The sequence below is a fragment of the Cuculus canorus genome, chromosome 15, assembly GCF_017976375.1.
Source record: "Cuculus canorus isolate bCucCan1 chromosome 15, bCucCan1.pri, whole genome shotgun sequence".
NCBI lineage: Eukaryota > Metazoa > Chordata > Aves > Cuculiformes > Cuculidae > Cuculus > Cuculus canorus.
This window is the reverse complement of record NC_071415.1, coordinates 2,717,894-2,725,733: the sequence shown is the minus strand read 5'-3', so window position 1 is coordinate 2,725,733 and position 7,840 is coordinate 2,717,894.

Genomic DNA, 7,840 nt, shown 5'->3' with positions numbered 1-7,840 from the left:
CAATATGTTACCATTAAAGATGCATAGGTGGGCTTAGACCTTTCCGTGTGGAGGTTGCGGCTGAGGTTGGCTTGGGAAGGGACTCAGCCTCGAGAGCCCACAGCAGAGAGGAGGCAGAGGCAGGCGGGACAGATACAGCAGGACTTGGAACATGTCCCAGAGAGCATCCCAGTGTGGTGTGAATCATTGCCAAAGCCTGTCCCGGGAGCCATCCCAACAGCACAGCCACGGGGGCATCTGGGTGTCAGGGGGAGCTGGAAGGCAACGGCTCCCACGATGAAGAGCTGAGTGGCAGTCACTGCTCTCGGGTAAACTTGGTGGGGAATGAGGAATGAGCTTGGGGTGTGACTGGTGAGGAGAGCAGTAGCAGAAGGTAGAATAGTATAACGTTTGGGGTGTCAGCCCCGTGATTGCACCCACCATGGAGCCCAGGGCTGGACATGCAGCTCCAGACAGGGTCTTCTGCACAGAGCTCATCCTGCTGTGGGGTGGCCACCCCCTCCCAGCCCCTTTGAGCACCAAAACGTGTTCCTGACTTTCACTAGGCACACAAGATACTCCAGTGAAGCCAAGACTCTGCCAAGTGCCACTGGGAGGCAGGGCACGCATTCAGGTTGGTGCCTGCAGCCTATTGCTGGGCTTCATTTTGCAGCACGTGAACGCTGCCAGGAGCGATGCCAGGTTGCTGCCAGCAACCAGAGGTTGGCTGGATTCTCATGCTCCTCCCTACTGCATCAATCTTAGCTCTGCACTCTACAATCCTTCTTTTTCATTTCTCCCTCGCATTGTGGCTGGCAGCAGGGTGCACTGAACTGATTCTCCTTCCCTGCACTGCACAGCCTTCTCTTCCATCCCAGTTATTCCCACAGCCCATACAGCAGATGGTGGTACTGCTTTTGTTAACAAAGCATCCCCTCGGAATCTGGACAAGAAAAGAAGCATTCCTTCATCAAGGAAGACCAACTATATCCTGGGCTGCATCCAAAGATCCATGGCCAGCAGGGCGAGGGAGGGAATTCTGACCCTTTATTCCTCTCTTGTGAGAACTCATCTGGAATCCTGTGTCCAGTTGTGGAATCCTCAATATAAGAAGGAGATGGAGCTGTTGGAACAGGTCCAGAGGAGTACTGCAAGGATGATGTGAGGGCTGGAGCACCTCCCATACGAGGACAGGCTGAGAGAGATGGGGTTCTTCAGCCTGGAGAAGAGAAGGCTCTGAGGAGACCTTAAACAAGCCTTTGTAAACAGTCCCTCCCCAGCTTTCTTGTAGCCCCTTCAGGTGTTGTACTGGAAGGCCAGTACCTGAAGGGGCTACAAGAAAGCTGGAGAGGAGCTGTTCACAAAGGCTTGTAGAGATAGGATGAGGGGCAATGGGTATAAACTGGAGAGGGGCAGATTTAGACTGGACATAAGGAGGAATTTCTTTACGATGAGAGTGGCCCAGGTTGCCCAGGGAAGTTGTGGCTGCCCCATCCCTGGAGGTGTTCAAGGCCAGGTTGGATGGGCCTTGGGCAGCCTGAGCCAGTGGGAGGTGTCCCTGCCCATGGCAGGGGGTGGAACTGGATGATCTTTAAGGTCCCTTCCAACTCAAACTGTTCTAAGATTCTATGATTCATCAAAACAGTTTGAATTTACCTTCACAGGCTGGTGTGTGGTATTTTGTCTTGCCCTGGTTCTTTAATGCAGACTAGCGATTGTTGTGCTGGAGGCCTCCATGGTGACTGATGGCAATGGCTTGTTTCAACAAGGATTTATTAAGCCTTGCAGCTACCTCTTAGTAAAAATCTTTTTAAGGCAGTGTTAATTCATGATCAGAGCTCTGTAATTGCATTGGTGGTTGTCTAGGGAACAATGATCACGACCTGGTTACATTCAATTTAGGCAGAGAATCCATTCAATAAACAAAGATACACGGGGCTTTAAAAAGTCAAACTCCATAAAGCCAAGGAAAACTCTGAGAAAAAGCAGGGACGGGAAAAGGCAGAGAGAAAACTGTGGAAAAAGACAATTTCTTTCCCATCATAGAAGAGAAACCCCCACCCTATTCCAGTGGTGGATTGAAAATAATAATTAGCAATAAAAAAGAAAGCTATAATAAATGGACGACAGGGGAAACAGCAATTTTCTCGACTTCATAACCACTAATTTGCATCAGCAGCACGGAAGCGTGAGCTGGGTCCCTGCCGTTCCGCTGTAGGGAGTTGTATCTGTGGGCACTGCCCTCTCTGCCTGCTCTCAGCTCAGCAGCTCCTTCACTCCTGCCTTGAGCACTGAAAACCAGCTCAGAGCTTGGGCTGCAGAGGGGAGTGGACTCCCGAAGAGCCCCTGGAGCAGCTCTAGCCGTGCTCGCACACCTGCAATCCCAGCAATTCCTTCTTAGTGCGCTTCTCCCTGGGTTACCAATGCAGAGCGGGAGGCAAAGCACCCGCAAGGACTCAGCACAGTAAGGACACAGAGCGAGTCCAGAGGAGGCCACGGAGATGATCCGAGGGCTGGAGCACGTCCCGTACAAGTACAGGCTGAGAGAGTTGGGATTGTCCAGCCTGGAGAAGAGAGGGCTGTGGGGAGACTTTAGAGCAGCTTCCAGTGCTGAAAGGGGCTCCAGGAAAGCTGGGGAGGGACTCTGGATCAGGGAGTGCAGGGACAGGGTGAGAGGGAATAGTTTGAAGCTGAAAGAGGAGAGATTGAGATGAGATCTTAGAAAGTGTTTTGCTGTGAGGGTGGGGAGGCCCTGGCCCAGGCTGGGCAGAGCAGTGGTGGCTGCCCCATCCCTGGAGGGGTTCAAGGCCAGGTTGGATGGGGCTTTGAGCATCTTGACCCAGTGGGAGGTGTCCCGGCCCACGGCAGGGGGTGGGCTGGGCCCATGGATGGGCTTTAAGGTCCCTTCTGACCCAAATCATTCCATGATTCTATGACTCCAGCATCTCCTTCCTGAACAACACAGCCCGTTCAGAGCCCATTGTTGGGTACGCATGGGGTTACTTTTACATTGCCTTGAATTTAATTATATTGAATTGCATTTGGTGTCTGTCTGCTCAGCTGCTTGACATCCTGCAATCCCTTTCCAGCTCTTCACAGTCAGCTTTAGCTTTGGCTCTGGAACGCTGTGTCGCATCAGCAAGATCTGCTGTGTTTTCTGGGTGTATTGAGAGCACAGGTCTGGCACAGATCCTGTCCATTGATTCCTGCCCGTAGCTCCTAGCTTTTAAGCAGTTAGTTTACAAGCAAAACCTCACCATTAATCCACCTTGACCTCCTGAAGAGCTTTTGTAGGGAGATTTTTGTCAAAGTTCTGTAATAATTATTGTTTATTTATCCTCTGGTTCACCATTATTGTCATCTTCCGTGTGATGACTTCCCTCTCCAGACCCAGGCCGGACATTACCTCAGCATAGCCTGTTAATCCACACATTTTCTAATGACATTTTCAATTACATCTTTCAGCAAATTTTCCTGGTACCAAAGCCAGGTTTAAGATCACAGTGTTTCTTGGAGTCCTTCCTAAACTTTAGCCTGGTGTTTGCCCCCTCTCCCTGCAGTGCTGGGGAGGTCAGAACGTGCTGCCTGCATGCCGTGGTGCCGCGGGCTGTGGGTGTCCAGCACAATTCCTATTTCTGATGGGTTTGCAAAAATACACCACTCATCATTTTTAAGCAAATGATGCTCAAAATACATTTCCATCTGTGTGACTATGGTTTTTAACTTGCTGGGGGTTTGCATCTTGCTGTTTGAAAAATAAAATGCCAGACTTAGGGGAATTTTTCTATATTTAATTTTAGTCATTTTAATTTGACTTTGTATTTTGGCTGGCTTGCTTTGCTGCTATACCATCCTCCTCCAGGTTCACCTTGGTATTCCATTAGGATATCTTGCCTGGAGCCACGTATCATAGAATCACAGAATGATTTGAGCTGGAAGGGGCCTCAAAGCCCATCCAGTTCCACCCCCTGCCGTGGGCAGGGACACCTCCCACTGGATCAGGGGCTCCAAGCCCCATCCAACCTGGCCTGGAACCCCTCCAGGGATGGGGCAGCCAGCACTGCTCTGGGCAACCTGGGCCAGGGCCTCCCCACCCTCACAGCAAAACATTTCTTCCCAAGATCTCATCTCTACCTCCCCTCTTTCAGCTTCAAACCATTCCCCCTTGTCCTTTTCCTGCACTTCTAGGACAAGACCTGACTCGCTCTGGCCTTTTTGTGCTTAGGATGCTCCACGCTTCTGTGTCTGCTGCGAATCTGCACGCTGCTGGGATGGCAACAGAAAGATTCCTATCTCCTCCCTTCAAGGATCTCCTTGGTGTTGGTTCAGTTGTCTCTCCCTTATCTCAATCCTCACTTCCCAGCACGGCTGCCAGCAGCCTAAACACGTGACTTGTTGGATTTATGTGCTGGCAGAGATCTGCAAGCTTGACAGAGCACCCAAAGCTGCCAGTTCTTCAATTGCTCTTGATGAAATGAGCTATTCCTTTGTATTTACACACCACTTTGATCCTGAAGTGAAGTGGTCCCACCCGCACAGCGGTGCTACAGTCCTGGGAGAGGCCCCAGGAGCCCTTCAGCTCCACATTGCCAATTCCAGTCCAGCAGCCCTAAGAATTACCGGCTGTCGGTGCAGGGTGGCTGCCTGCACACCCACGGGAAGCAGCTTTGGGGACACCAGTGCCTCTCTGGAGTGAAGGGACAAGCAGCTCACCCTTGGGCAGAGCCTGTGTCCTGGGCTGTGCTGCCTCCCCAGCTCTGTCTGCCACCTCTCCTGCTGCAGCAGGGTCCTCAGCCAGGCACGGGGGAGCAGTGGGAGCAGATATTTCCAGTCATTTTCCCAGTGCCGGCAGTGCACTAGGGTCCATCAAGGGTGCTGAGCCCTGTAATCCCCAGCGGGGACATGGGGGCACAGCAGGGACAGCCCGGGGATGCTTTGCAGATGGTTGCTGTGGCCAGAGATGGTGCCAGCTTCCTGCAGAGCTCCACCAGGAGAGTCACAGTTCAAGGAGAGCAGGAACTGGGAAGAGCAGCAGGGGATGCTGGAAAGCTTCCTCCCCTACCAGCCTTCCCAGCCCATGGACTCTCCCTGAAAAGGAAGTCCACCTTCGCCCAGCATCTCCCCAGTGCTTCCAGGGCAGAGGGGCACACTGGGAGCGAGACTCCAACGTGGTAGCAGCCCGCTGGCGTGCCGTGTGGGGCAAGGCATGAGGGAGTCCCCCCTCCAGGGGACAGGAGCCTGGAAGAGCTAGTTCAGCCCTAAGAAGCACCCACACCCGGGCAAGGCAGCACGATGGCTTCATTCGCTGGGGCATGGGGAACAGCCTCTCCTTCCCAAGCCCCCCACCCCACCATGCTAGAGTTTAGGTTGGAATTAGAGAGGTCAAACCCCTTCCCCATCATGCTAGAGTGGATGAGCCACAGCAATCCTTGGGGTCTTGCCTGGAAGCAACAAGCAGACATCTTTCCTTAGGATAAGGCCCTCACATCCCCTTTGCTTTTATGTTCCCAAGAAAAAATAGGTTTTTGTGATCTCAAGAAAAATAATTGTTCCCAGCCTGCCTGGCTGTGCAGAGCAGATCCTTCTGCTCATGGCCAGCGAGAATTCGAGCACTGGGGCATACACATGCACACTCCCCTTCTACAACAGCAAAGCAGTGATATTGCACCGTGGGTGATACCCAGGAACAGGATAGGAGGGCATGTGGCAGTGCGTGCTCCTGGTACCGGGAGTTACACCGGAGCATGGCTCATCTTCTGGCAAGTCTAGGGGAGCATAAGGTGCTGGATCTACTCCTCTGCTTTCAAGGGAGGCATCATCCCAGCATTTCACTCCTGGTGGTGGCACTGGAATGTAAGAAATGCCAGTGCCAGGATTGCACCATCCAGCACTGCTGCAAGGTTAAGGAGTGGGAAGACACTAGGACAAAAAAACAGGCTGAGAGAGTTGGGGTTGTTCAGCCTGGAGAAGAGAAGGCTCCAGGGAGACCTTAGGGCAGCTTCCAGTATTCAAAGGGGCTCCAGGAACACTGGGGAGGGACTTTTTACAAGGGCCTGGAGTGACAGGATGAGGGGGAATGGCTTTATATTGGAAGAGGGAAGATTTAGATCAGATATTAGGAAGAAATTCTTCGCGATGAGGGTGGTGAGGCCTTGGCCCAGTTTGCCCAGAGCAGTGGTGGCTGCCCCATCCCTAGAGGTGTCCAAGGCCAGGTTTGATGGGGCTTGGAGCCCCTGATCCGGTGGGAGGTGTCCCTGCACATGGCAGGGGGCAGAACTGGATGGGCTTTGAGGTCCCTTGAACTTAAACAATTCCATGATTTTACAAAAATGGGAAACACTCTCAGCAGAAGTGTTTTGTGTACTTGTCCCTAGCCTTGTGGGTCACAGGATGTGGTGTCCAGGGAAGTCCTCGCTGGATGTCCCCGAGTTGCTGGCTGCCCTTGGGCAAAGGTGCCTTTGGGCATCACGGTGTCTGTCCTGCTCACAGTCCCTCCTGCCCTCACAGGGAGCAGCAGGATGCTGGGAGGGAGGGCAAGGAGCAACGCAGAGGCAGTGGCACAAAGACAGCAGTGGTGAACCCCAGGTAAAGGCATTGCCCAGACATGGCCCTGGGTCGGCAGAGCTGTGGGAAAGCAGAGGAACCGAATGTGAAATAGCTTAGCAATATTCCTCTTCCCAACATCCGCAGTTTGCGGTTGGCTGCAGGAAGTGAGATGAGGAGCCAGCAGAGCCTGCACCGGGTCTTCCCCAGCATCTCTGCCAACCCATCATGCAATGTGGATGTTGTCTGAGTGGTGGAGGGGAGGCATTGCCTTGATGAGCAAATGAGATGGTGTCTTGGCACCAGTCAACAACTTTAAAGCAGGTTTGACCCTGACCCTGACACTGGGCATGGGGTGGGCAGGGTGGAGGTTTCTGAACCAGGCAGGTGGTCTGAAACAGGGTGGTGGGCATCCCTGCTGCTGGAGATGGGGTGGCCCCAGTGGCTGCCCTGCAGGAATAACCCCCAAGGAGATGGGGGTGAGAACAGCCAGCACGGGAAGGTGGTGGAGAACAGCTTGAGCCCAGGATCCTGGGGACATGCAAACTACCAGCAAGTAACAGGAGTGGGGCTGGCAAGCTTGGCCTGCCAGCACAGGGGCTGATTCATCTTTCCAGATGACAATGAGGGAGTGAGCCGTGGGAGATCTCTAGAGGGACACCTACCCCGATCCCCGCAAGAAGTCCCTGGTTGCCTGATACTCCACTGCAATTTCTGGTAGCATCCTGTGGGTTCCTCCTGTGTCCCTGCTCAGTCCACCACCACATCTCCTGCACACTCCCTGTCCTGGGTGTGAGCTGAGTCACTGCGATGCCTCTGCACCTCATTGCAACACCTCCCGTCTTCTGTTCTAGGAGCCATGAAGAGCCTGTAAATAATTTCTTTGGCAAGACTTTTGTTTTGATCTAATCACTCCACTTCCTTCAAAGGCAGGCGTGGAGAGGAACCGCATGAAGCAATAGGGAAGGTCATGGAGAGAACTGAGGCAGCCGTAATTGGGGAGGATCAAACCCAGGCTTGAGCAGGGGGTGGGGAAGGGTGGCTCAGCTAGGGCTGACATGATGTGTTGCTGCAGGCACCAACTGTCCCAGATCCTCCCTGGGACTATGGTCACCTCCACAGGTTCCTACTGTCCCAGATCCTCCCTGGGACCATGGTCCATGGTCACCTAGGACTGTGCATTGGCTGAGATGTCATGTGGGATGGGCCAAGGTCCCCACACTATGGTGGGTGCTGGGTGCAGACACAGGGGAGCCCTTCCTCACGCCATTCCCATTGCAGTTGCAGCAGGATGCTCTGTGAAATGGTGACAAGTGAC